The sequence below is a fragment of the Crocodylus siamensis genome, chromosome 7 (assembly GCF_052110815.1).
Source record: "Crocodylus siamensis isolate JL-2025a chromosome 7, ASM5211081v1, whole genome shotgun sequence".
Lineage (NCBI taxonomy): Eukaryota > Metazoa > Chordata > Crocodylia > Crocodylidae > Crocodylus > Crocodylus siamensis.
In genome coordinates this window covers 68,425,286-68,437,824 of record NC_143401.1, presented here as the reverse complement: position 1 = coordinate 68,437,824, position 12,539 = coordinate 68,425,286, and the positions used below count along the sequence as shown (strand labels likewise).

The window sequence follows — 12,539 nt, the reverse complement described above, 5'->3', positions numbered from 1 at the left end:
CCACGAACTGATCACCTTCACCATCCGCCGTAAAGCTGGCAAGTCAGTCAGCAACACAGAAGTCCTTGACTTCAGAAAAGCCGACTTTGACAAGCTCAAGAGGCTAGTCGGGGTCAGGCCCTCAGGGACCATGACCCCAGGGAGATGGGAGTTCAAGAAGAGTGGTTGCTTCTCAAGGAAGCGATCCTCAGTGCACAAGCTAAATCTATTCCAACACGGAGGAAAGGCAGCAAGAAGGCACAGCAGCCCCCCGGCTCTCCAGAGACCTAGCGGACCTACTGTGGCTAAAAAGGAAAGCCTACAAAGGATGGAGGATGGGATTCACCTCCAAGGAGGATTACTCCGCGCTGGTCCGGTCCTGCAGGGACCAAACCAGGAAAGCCAAGGCTGCAACTGAACTCCAACTAGCTTCAGGCATCAAGGACAACAAAAAGTCCTTTTTCAGATATGTGGGGAGCCGGAGGAAAAGCAAGGGCAATGTTGGACCCCTGCTAAACCAGATGGGCCAACTGACAACTGACGCCCAGGAAAAAGCCAACCTATTAAATAGGTACTTTGCATCAATCTTTCAGTCACACGGGATGCCCATACCTGCTATGGGACAGGGAAATCTGGGTGAGAGGAATCCCCTACCCTCCATCAATGCTGACCTTGTGAAGGAACACCTTGAGAAGCTGGATACCTTCAAGTCAGCTGGCCCTGACAATCTGCACCCCAGGGTACTCAAGGAGCTGGCGAGCGTCATAGCCCAGCCCCTGGCACAGATCTTTGAAAACTCCTGGCACTCTGGTGTAGTGCCAGAAGGCTGGAAGAAGGCCAATGTGGTGCCGATCTTCAAGAAAGGGAGGAGAGTGGATCCGGCTAACTACAGGCCCATTAGCCTGACTTCTATCCTGGGGAAGATCTTAGAAAAGTTTATTAAGGAGGCCATCCTTGAGGGACTGGCCCAGGCTAACATTCTAAGGGACAGCCAGCACGGGTTTGTTGCGGGTAGGTCTTGTTTGACCAATCTCATTTCCTTCTATGACCAGGTGACCTATCACCTGGACAAGGGAGAAGAGATTGATGTCATATATCTTGACTTCAAAAAAGCTTTTGATCTGGTATCCCATGATCACCTCTTGGCCAAACTGGCCTGTTGTGGCCTTGGCTCCACCACGATCCGCTGGCTGGGAAATTGGCTTCGTGGTCGGACCCAGAGGGTTGTGATTGATGGCAGTCACTCATCATGGTGTCCTGTAACCAGTGGGGTCCCTCAAGGCTCTGTCCTGGGACCCATACTGTTCAACATATTCATTAACGGTGTGGACACTGGAGTCAGGAGTGGACTGGCCAAGTTCGCCGATGACACCAAACTTTGGGGCAAAGCATCCACGCCAGAAGATAGGCGGGTGATCCAGGCTGACCTGGACAAGCTCAGCAAATGGGCAGACGAGAACCTCATGGTGTTTAACACTGAAAAATGCAAGGTTCTCCACCTTGGGAGGAAAAACCTGCAGCATCTTTATAGGCTCAGCAGTGCTACGTTGGTTAGCACTACAGAAGAAAGAGACTTGGGAGTCATCATTGACCACAAGATGAACATGAGCCTGCAATGCGATGCTGCGGCTAGTAAAGCGACCAAAATGCTGGCGTGCATCCATAGATGCTTCTCGAGCAAATCCCGGGACGTCATTCTCCCCTTGTACTCGGCCTTGATGAGGCCGCAGCTGGAGTACTGCGTCCAGTTTTGGGCTCCACAATTCAAAAAGGATGTGGAGAAGCTTGAGAGAGTCCAGAGGAGAGCCACGCGCGTGATCAGAGGTCAGGAAAACAGAACTTACGATGATAGGCTGAGAGCCATGGGACTCTTTAGCCTGGAAAAGCGCAGGCTCAGGGGTGATCTGATGGCCACCTAGAAGTTTATCAGGGGTGACCACCAGGATCTGGGGGAACGTCTGTTCACCAGAGCGCCCCAAGGGATGACGAGGTCGAACGGTCACAAACTCCTGCAAGACCGTTTCAGGCTGGACATAAGGAAGAATTTCTTTACTGTCCGAGCCCCCAAGGTCTGGAACAGTCTGCCAGCGGAGGTGGTTCAAGCACCTACATTGAACACCTTCAAGAGTAAATTGGATGCTTATCTTGCTGGGATCCTATGACCCCAGCTGACTTCCTGCCCTTTGGGCAGGGGGCTGGACTCGATCTCCCGAGGTCCCTTCCAGCCCTAATGTCTATGAAATCTATGAAAGTCTCTTTCAGATGGATTTCAGTGTTTTCTAACCATGCAGACTAACATCATTAACCTCAGTTTCAGGATCAACAAGACCATCAAGTTAAACTTCACTTGAATTGTAAGTTTCTGTTATTATACAGTCTCTATCGAATCTCAATAAGGACCAGAAAAGTAATATCATCCCTATGATTCTTTACTTATATACAGATCATGGGAAACACTCAGAGAAAACAAAACTAACAGTAATTAAAATAATTCTAGATACCATATTAGCTTTAGCGATTTATTCTTTAAATGTTGTTCTGGACTACATTTCAAAATGTTAGTAGCTAAGAGATATGGCTTGTAAAATGTATTCCTAAAACAAACTCGTTTGTCTGTTTGTTAGTTGATAGATTAGTCATTTATTTTTACCATACTTTGGTATGTATTTTCTCTCATCCAGTACACCAAATGTCCTCAAGGAAACTAGGTGTGAAATTAGACTAGACTAATGCTACACGACAGAGTAAATAATCACAGGAAAAGATTAAGGACAAAGACACACATGCATATAGGAAACATTTCACAAAGCAGCCACTCCATCTCTGACCTCACTATCCTCATGCTCAAAGGAAGTTTCCAAAACACCTTCAAAAAAGACAAGCTTGGGAACAATAATTCATTAGACGACTGGACACTAATCCAAAAGAACATTCTGCTACTACTTTACAGTAGTTGGCAACTCTGAACCAAACAACTGAAAACCTATACCATGGCCATCCAACATCTTGATAGATGAAAGGAAGGAAGACAAAGTCAGTCACAGCCAACAGTGCTCGGAAGTGGTGAGGGAGAAGACCCGACAGAAGTGCAAGCAACAAGCCTTCCCACAGTGGTTACAGATCCACTCACCAGATGGAGGTTGTTGAAGCATACTCTGCTTCCTAGCTCATCTAAGGGCCTCAACCTGGGCTCTCTGATAGCCCTGTGATGACTGAACCAGCTTTGACCTGGCTTCTCCAGACTGCAGTAGGCAGGGTTCTCCTAGTTATCAGTGGGAATACTGAATTTCCTGAGACTTTGCTTGACTTTGTTACTGTATCAGAGGTTTGGCCTTTGTCTGTATTGTGAGCAGTTCTTGAGCTGGCCATAGATCACAGCCTTTGGCAGACAATCTTGAATCATGCGCTCCATATGTCCCAGCCAGCGAAGCCTGTGAACATCCAGTGTAGTCTGCATAAGACAGTAGACTGGTCCTCTCAAGGATTTCCTTGTTGGTGATCCATTGGTCCCAAGTGAGTCCAAGATTTTTTCCTGAGACAATGAAGGTGGAAGCTGTTCAATCTCTGCTCCTGCTTGGATTCCATGACCCAGCTGTCACAGCCATAAAAGGAGGGTACTGAGGACACAAGCCTGATGGATGTACACCTTTGTGTTGAGAGTTAACAGCTCATTGTTCTAGGTGTGAGGTAAGTTTGCCAAGTGACAGAGGCTTTTGCCAATTCTTGCATTAAAATCTCTATCAAGGCTAAGTAAGCTGCTATCTTGGCTCGACTCTTACCAGAAGTGATCTACACTGTCCAAAACTTCATTATTAACATAGATTTTGGTGTCCTGCAATATGACAACTGTTTTCTTGATACTGATTGTCATGTCAAACTTGATGCATGCATCAGAGAAATCAGGTGAGTTAAAAATGAATGCAGCGTCATTTGCAAAGAGCAGATCCCAAACATTCAACTGGGCAGCATAGATTTTGCTCTGAAATCATCTGATGTTGAACAGGCTGCCATTTATCCTTGATTCAACTAGTATGCCAGAATTGATAGTTTCCAAACGTGTATTTAAGAAGGATAGAAGAGATGCCAAACCTAGTAGGTGTTAAAATACAGCCTTGCTTCATGCCACTATCAACGCTAAACTCAGATGATGTTTCATTTTCATACTCTTTCACTTATACCAAGTTCATGGTATAGTTTACCATCTACTCAGTTCCTGCCAATCTTTCTTCACACCACAGGTGATAAATGACCCTCTTCCTTTCTTCTACTATTTCCTTGTCTGCTACCCCTATGAGTTTCTCTTTTCCCAATACACAGCCCTAAAGACCGTTTTTGGTTCCTTCCTGTACCTGCCTTTTCCTCTAACCTGAAGAATGCACTACATCTAAAAGCTTGTTTAAGTCTATCCTGACCATGCAGTTGATTCAATAAAAGATCATGGTCCACAAAAATTCTTGTACTTCCTATATTTCCTGGACCATCACAAAAAAAAACACAACACAAACAAACAAACAAACAAACAAACAAACAAACAAACAAACAAACAAACAAACAAACAAACAAACAAACAAACAAACAAACAAACAAACAAACAAACAAACCTATCACTGTTAGAAATGGACTATTGTTAGAAATGGACTATTGTTAGAAATGGACTATTGTTAGAAATGGACAGCTTGCATCTTGCACCCGATAAGAAAGAAACACTGCCAAGGACTTTTTTCCTTTCCCAGCCTTGCCACAGCTTTTCTTATGCTAAATCGCAGACTCTCCCCCAGCTTCTCCTTAGCCTCTCTCATACAGATTACAGAAGCTGGAATTCAACCGACTGTGTCCTTGAAAGGGGGGGGGGGGGGTTAAACTCTTGGTGACCTATAGTAGTCTCTGAGCATGCTTAATTAGCTGATGCATATTTACCTCTCCGCCCTGCATACTTAAGTAGTTAACTATACTATACATGCGATGTATGTAGTGATGTAACCACATGTATGCTTGTACGAAACGGAAGTGAGCTGTAAGAGTTCCTGTTTCTGCACACGTGCCCAGGAGGGAGGAAATAAATACAGCCTGCAAAATTCCTTTGTTGGTTCAGAGTAATCTGAGTTCTTGACTCTGCTCTGACCCTATTTGCAAATATACCTTTTGTGCCATCTAATGAGTGGGTGTCTGTGATTTCTTGTGGCCTCCAGAGAAACGAACCGCTTTATGCATCAACTCCAACACTATTGGCTGTATTTTTATTTGTTTTAAATAAACTTAAAACGGCTACTATTTAGTACTAATCAACATCTGTTCTAAGTTGTAGCATCTCATTTAATAGGGGGACAAGAGAGGAAGAGAATGTAGAAACCCAAGAAGTTGTAGCGGATCTCCCCTTGTGACATGGTATGTAGATATTAAGGAGATTAGAACAAATCACAGAACAGAGATCCCATCCAAGTCCAGTCGTATCAGAACTAAGCATCGAGTCTCTACGAGAAGGACGCATACTAAAGAGCACTCTCATCACTGTGCCAAAGGATTAACAATAAATAAACTGCAGAAGAACTAGCAATCCTAACAACCAGATGCAAAGGCAGTGTCAAATGAATCCCCTGAAACAATGTTGTGATACTCAATACATTTTTGTGACACTGAACTGCAGTGTTAATGTTTCTTTTTCAGGATAATGCTGGAACAGCAGCACTAAATACTTCGCCAGATTTCTTATACTGCAGTTGAGAGGGAATTAGAAACAGCATCAAAATGTCTTAACACAAGATTAAGAAGTCTGTACAAACTTTCAAATGAACTAACATGAGACACCAACCATCCTTGAAACCAAGAAAGGTCACAGCCCAAAGAGGAAAACAAGCTTCTTAAATTAGGTGCAGAAGAGTATGGAATTTGAACTGCCCATTATTTTGCAGATCCAAGGCATTTAGGCCTTACACAATTCAGTGATCAAGCAAAAGTGAGCCCCCTCCTCTGTCAAAGAAAAAAGCACAAGGAGCTTATCTGTCAACACTATTTAAATCTGCCATTCTCTTCTGAAGTGATTAGACCTTTCAGTTGTATAATCTAAGGGTTTTTAAATGAAAAACTAGTATCAATATCTTCAGCTTATTTTTATGCTACTTTGGAAAGGCTTGGCCTTCATGTGTACCGACATGCGTAAAAAGGCACCCAAAGAAACTCAGCGGTAGTGTCCCCTCCTTGTCTAGCAGATAGTTAGAAACAAAATCTCTACAACAAGTAAAATAAATGATGCAACAGCAGCAGTTAGGGCTCATACATTTTTTTAAATAAACTGAAATACAAATTATAGAAGTATGTTGCCATGGGGCCAGGCACCTGTGGCCCCAGCGGGCACTGTTTTCCCAGACAAGTTCTGAAGCTCATTACTGCCAGGGATAATGCACCACTTAAGTATGACTGCAGAGGCCATCTCAAAGAAGAATACAAAATTTGCTTAGAGTTTGTTCCTTGCTCAGTGGCAGATTGAAGTTTACTTTGAAACAGTCATATTGGCTCTGCAACAGATCTTGAAACTTCCAACATCTGTACAGTTTGATGTGGAAAGCTTTTTACCAGAACAAGTCAGTATTAACCCTTATTTTCCAAATATAGTCTTTTGCTCTTCACCTCTCCCATCTTTTTGAAAACAAGAACATCTAAAAAAGAAGCTTCATACAAATTATTAATATGCAAGTGCATTTAGTAAGAATACTTTGGTAAAAATTAGTCTGATTTGCCAAAAGGTGGTTAATTCAGAAAATAGAAATGTAACCCTCAGTCGAATGATATCTTTTCATTTGGGAGAATGCCAAATCAATCTGTTGGAATCAACTGGGAAAGTATGGATTTTAGAGTGATAGCTCTACTTAGTAAACTCAAAATAAGGCTATTTACTGCAAGTTGAAGCAACTATTGTGCCAGTCTCAAGCTTTCAGTCACACATGTACAAAGTTATTCTCCTCATCACTGAATTCCAAAACCCACTATTTTATTATTACAGAACATTCCAGCATCTACCAATGGAAAGATCTATCTGACAATGAAGCTCAGAACCTAGCATGTTCATGGGAAGAAGAAAATGCTTTAAAATACTGACCACTCCAAAAAAGGACTTGGTGGTAGGGGTCTGCTACAGACCCCCATATCAAGGGGAAGAAATAGATTTGGGGCTCCTGAGGCAACTCTCGGAGACCATAAAAGCTAAAGAGGCGGTGGTCATGGGGGACCTAAACTACCCGGACATCTGCTGGGAGACACAGACAGCAAAGTCCCACCGCTCACGCAGGTTTCTAACCTGTGTACAGGACCTCCACCTGAAGCAGGAGGTACATGGTCCCACTAGGGGGAATGCCTTACTGGATCTGGTATTGGCAACGGGGGATGACATAGTAGGGGACCTACAGATCGGTAGCCATCTGGGGGACAGTGATCACCTAAAAGTACAATTCAACATAAGGCATCGAGTGGGTAAGGTAACCAGTAGGGTGAACGTGCTGGACTTTAGGAAAGCTGATTTCAGTGAACTCAGGCGATTAGTGAAGGACGCACTGCAGAGTAGTAGTTTTGAAATGATGGGAGCCCAAGAAGGGTGGCTGTGCCTTAAGGAAGCTATCCTTCTCGCACAAAGCGAGACGATCCCCGTGCGAGGTAAAAGAGGGAAAGGGGCCAGGAGGCTTCCCTGGCTGACCAGAGAAATCCAGGGCAGACTAAGGGCCAAAAGGGGAGCACATAAAAAGTGGAAACAGGGAGAGATCACCAAAGAGGAATATACCTCTTCTGCTCGTGCTTGTAGGGAGGCAGTTAGACAGGCCAAAGCTACCATGGAGCTGAGGATGGCAACCCAAGTAAAAGACAATAAGAAATTGTTTTTTAGATATATAGGGAGTAAAAGGAAGGCCCAGGGAGGAATAGGACCCCTGCTAAATGGGCAGAAACAATTGGTGACGGACAGAGGGGACAAGGCTGAACTCCTCAACGAGTTCTTCGCCTCAGTGTTCCTAAGCGAGAGGCATGACAAGTCTCTCACTGGGAGTGTAGGGAGGCAGCAGCAAGGCACCAGACTTCCATGCGTGGACCCTGAGGTGGTGCAGGGTCACTTGGAAGAACTGGATGCCTTTAAGTCGGCAGGCCCGGATGAGCTCCATCCGAGGGTACTGAAGGCACTGGCCGACATCATTGCAGAGCCACCGGCAGGAATATTTGAACGCTCGTGGCGCACGGGTCAAGTCCTGGAGGACTGGAAAAGGGCCAATGTGGTTCCCATTTTCAAGAAGGGGAGGAAGGAGGACCCGGGTAACTATAGGCCAGTCAGTCAGTCTCACCTCCATCCTTGGCAAAAATCTTTGAAAAAATCATCAAGGCTCACATTTGTGAGAGCCCGGCAGGACAAATTATGCTGAGGGGAAACAAGCACGGGTTTGTGGCAGGCAGCTCGTGCCTGACCAATCTAGTCTCTTTTTATGACCAGGTCACAAAACGCCTCGACGCAGGAGGAGGGGTGGATGTCGTATACTTGGACTTCAGGAAGGCCTTTGACACAGTATCCCACCCCATACTGGTGAACAAGTTAAGGGGCTGTGACTTGGATGACTGCACAGTCCAGTGGGTGGAGAATTGGCTGGAGGGTCGCACCCAGAGAGTCGTGGTGGATGGGTCGGTTTCGACCTGGAAGAGTGTGGGCAGTGGGGTCCCGCAGGGCTCGGTGCTTGGACCGATACTCTTTAATGTCTTCATCAGCGACTTGGACGAGGGGGTGAAATGTACTCTGTCCAAGTTTGCAGATGACACTAAGCTATGGGGCGAAGTGGACACGCCGGAGGGCAGGGAGCAGCTGCAAGCAGACCTGGACAGGTTAGACAAGTGGGCAGAAAACAACAGAATGCAGTTCAACAAGGAGAAATGCAAAGTGCTGCATCTAGGGAGGAAAAATGTCCAGCACACCTACAGCCTAGGAAATGACCTGCTGGGTGGCACGGAAGTGGAAAGGGATCTTGGAGTCCTAGTGGACTCCAAGATGAACATGAGTCGGCAGTGTGACGAAACCATCAGAAAAGCCAATGGCACTTTATCGTGCATCAGCAGATGCATGACAAATAGGTCCAAGGAGGTGATACTTCCCCTCTATCGGGTGCTGGTCAGACCGCAGCTGGAGTACTGAGTGCAATTCTGGGCGCCACACTTCAAGAAGGATGCGGATAACCTGGAGAGGGTCCAGAGAAGGGCCACTCGTATGGTTAAGGGCCTGCAGGCCAAGCCCTACGAGGAGAGATTAGAGAAACTGGACCTTTTCAGCCTCTGCAAGAGAAGGTTGAGAGGCGACCTGGTGGCTGCCTATAAAGTTCATCAGGGGGGCACAGAAGGGAATTGGTGAGTATTTATTCACCAAGGCCCCCCCGGGGGTTACAAGAAATAATGGCCACAAGCTAGAAGAGAGCAGATTTAGATTGGATATTAGGAGGAACTTCTTCACAGTTCGAGTGGCCAAGGTCTGGAACGGGCTCCCAAGGGAGGTGGTGCTCTCCCCTACCCTGGGGGTATTCAAGAGAAGGTTGGATGTGTATCTAGCTGGGGTAATGTAGGCCCAGCACTCTTTCCTGCTTATGCAGGGGGTCGGACTCGATGATCTATTGAGGTCCCTTCCGACCCTAGCATCTATGAATCTATGAGTCCTTCTCCTCTCTGTCCCCTCATTGATCCAGAAGAATTCCCATACTCTTAAATTCTCATCAGTTCTGGCCCTGTAAGTAACAGCAGCCAACAGAAGATCTAACAAACTCCAGCTGGCTAAAACACATTCTATCCTTACCAATTTGGCAACTTGATTGTGTGCAGAAAACAAGACGTTACTAGTGACTGCTGATTCAGGTTTGCTTTTTCTGACAATTTTTCATATACATGTTTTTCATTCAAGTTACAATATTAACGATTACCTACAATAGCCGTTTCATTTGTTATGCTATCTGTGTTACTGAAGTGCCTAGGAATCCTAGTTATGAACCAGAACCAATTGTGCTGGGCTCTGTACAAAAAGAGAAAAAGAATGACCGTCTGTCTCAAATAGCTTCTATAGAAAGACAAAACAGAAACAGACAGGAGATACAATGAGACAGTATCAACCAGCATTTTAAAGCAGTCCCACTGTGAATTCTTTTCCAGGCACTACAACAAAAGAGTTTTAAGGAAGGATGTGAAGGCAAACAAAGATATAGGCTTTGCAGAGGCGTTTACAAATGGGTCTTTTCAAGCATGAGGAACAGGTTGTTTGAAATTCTAGTGTCCCTTTGTTTTCTCCCAAGTAGATGATGAAAATTACTATCACAGGCTAATCTGCAGTAGGAATGCTCAATATTTTGATAATGAACAAAAGATGATATAGGATTTGCACAGGTTGCAAAAGGCCTTGAAAGCAAAAGACAAGTATTACGTTGATGCAATAAAGAAGGGGAGAACAGTGGGAGGAATACAAAGGAAAGGGTGTCAAAGCGGCAAGCTAGGACTTTTCTTTTTTTTTTTTTTTTTTTGCAGTAGCACTGATGAACGAGTGGGGCAAGACTAAATTTGTGAAGGGGAGGGAGAAGTGTAGGAGGGAGAAGTGTAGGGACAAGTGTTTCTACTTTACAAAAAACATCACATCATGGAGAGGTTAAGCAAAATTGACATAACTTGGATAGAAAAACATGAAGAATCCCAAGTTGAAATGAACACTTAGCTTATGGACTTAGTGACACATAGCATGGTGATTCTGTCCCCAGTGAAGGACAAAGGAAGTAGTGGAGAGGCCCTCACAAAAAAGGTTAGGACCTCTTTTAGCAACACTGAGCTTTAATACTGGCTAGTTACGTAAAACATATCAGAGAAGTGGCCTGAAATTTTTATCTTCGACAGAAGGTTGCATGCCTGGAGTAGAGGAAAGAGATGTAGTCAAATTTGTATTTATGATGTGATTACCCAAAGACAAAACATAGAGAAAGAAAAAAGGGAGCAATAACAGAGCCCTACAACTCCCTTACAGAAAGCTGAAAATATATTGAGAAGTTTCACCATAGAAACAATTTAAAAAATTACAAAAAACCAGGAGATCAGTGTCACAGAAACCAACAGAGAACAAAAACATGTCTTGCATCCTCCATGACTGTCAATAGAGCACTGGTTCTTCAATCTGATTTTTACAAGAGCAGTTTTAATAGAATGCAAGGGGCAGAAAATAGCAGAGAGGGTCTGTGGCGGATTTGCTAGGAAAAGCTGCAGATGCTTTCACAGCATTGTACTGATTTGTACAGTATGTCCAATCGGCTTAGAAATGAAAGGAAGGAGGAAGATTAGAACAGTAGGTGGAGATGCAAGTAGGGTCAAGGGGTGGTTGGATAAGACTAACTCCCTATGGACTCAATTCTAGCAACCTTCAAATATCCATTGTTTTAATAAAGTTTTTTTATAAATCCAGTATTGTTTCATACATAGGCAACAGACATTAAAAACTTGTTTTAAATATTTGGGGGGAAAAAAAAAAATCACTAAAAAAGGTTTGAGATGTCATTAGTAGGCACTAACTTTAACAGCCAAACATAATAGCTATACTAGTTACACTCGCTCACTGGTTGACACTTTGTTTCCTTCTTTTTTTCCTTTTTTTAAATAAAAATGTTCTTATATTTAAATCACCTTTTTAAAAAGGCCTAACAAAAACTAATACTCCTGGTATAACCAAAAGCTTTGGGGTTCTTTTTGCAGGAGCAATGCAGTTCTCAATCCTTCTTCTGCAGTTTCTCTATGTTTTGTTTTTTTTTAAGTTTAAACAATATACAAATAATCTTCAACCTGAGATGCATACTTATTTTTTCCCAACATTTCAAGATGCGTTTACTGAGCTATGGTAAAGATATGGGCAGTTTTAGCTATAGAACATATACTTTAAAGGAGCTCCTGATAGTATATACTACAAAGTATGATGGCTAAAACAGGACACTTCAGAGTACTGCCAGAAAGTAAGGGAGGAGGAAGCTGAGGGGACAGAACTCAGTTTTGAAAGGGAGAAAATGGTCTCTGAAAGGGAAAGAGATTATAGGTATGCCATATGTAAAACTACTTCATCAATACCATCGCTATGCAGAAAACATGATTCTTAAATCAAACAAACACATACAGTATTACACATATGCTTCTCAGGTTAGGATGCATCACAGGAAGTCAGACTATTTGTCCATCAAGTCCAAAAACCTGGTAATCTTCCCCAAATAGTGTCCTTATCTCTTTATAACATCTACATCTGTTCTTGGAAATATTTTTAAAACAAATTTGCTCTCTCTCTCTCTCGTTTTTACTATTGTTGCTTCAATCCTGAGCGATATCTAAACAAGAATGTAGCTACTCTCACATTTAACCAGATTAAAGATAGTTGAGTTGGAGCTCAACTGCCATTTATTATTAAATAAAATTGATTAACTTATCCATTCACGCTACATTAGTTTCTTATGTACCACTTCACTTGATAAAACAGATTCACTCCTCCAATCAATATTTCCCAGCACACACCTAACAAAAAACCAAATATATCCACCCCCATC

General features: G+C 43.6%; 1 protein-coding gene across 10 annotated transcripts in view; it reads right to left on the bottom strand.

Moving 5' to 3' along the window:
- The window catches only part of CPEB3 (cytoplasmic polyadenylation element binding protein 3), a 183,231-nt gene that overhangs the window by 112,205 nt on the left and 58,487 nt on the right, over positions 1-12,539 (bottom strand). The window lies entirely within an intron of this gene.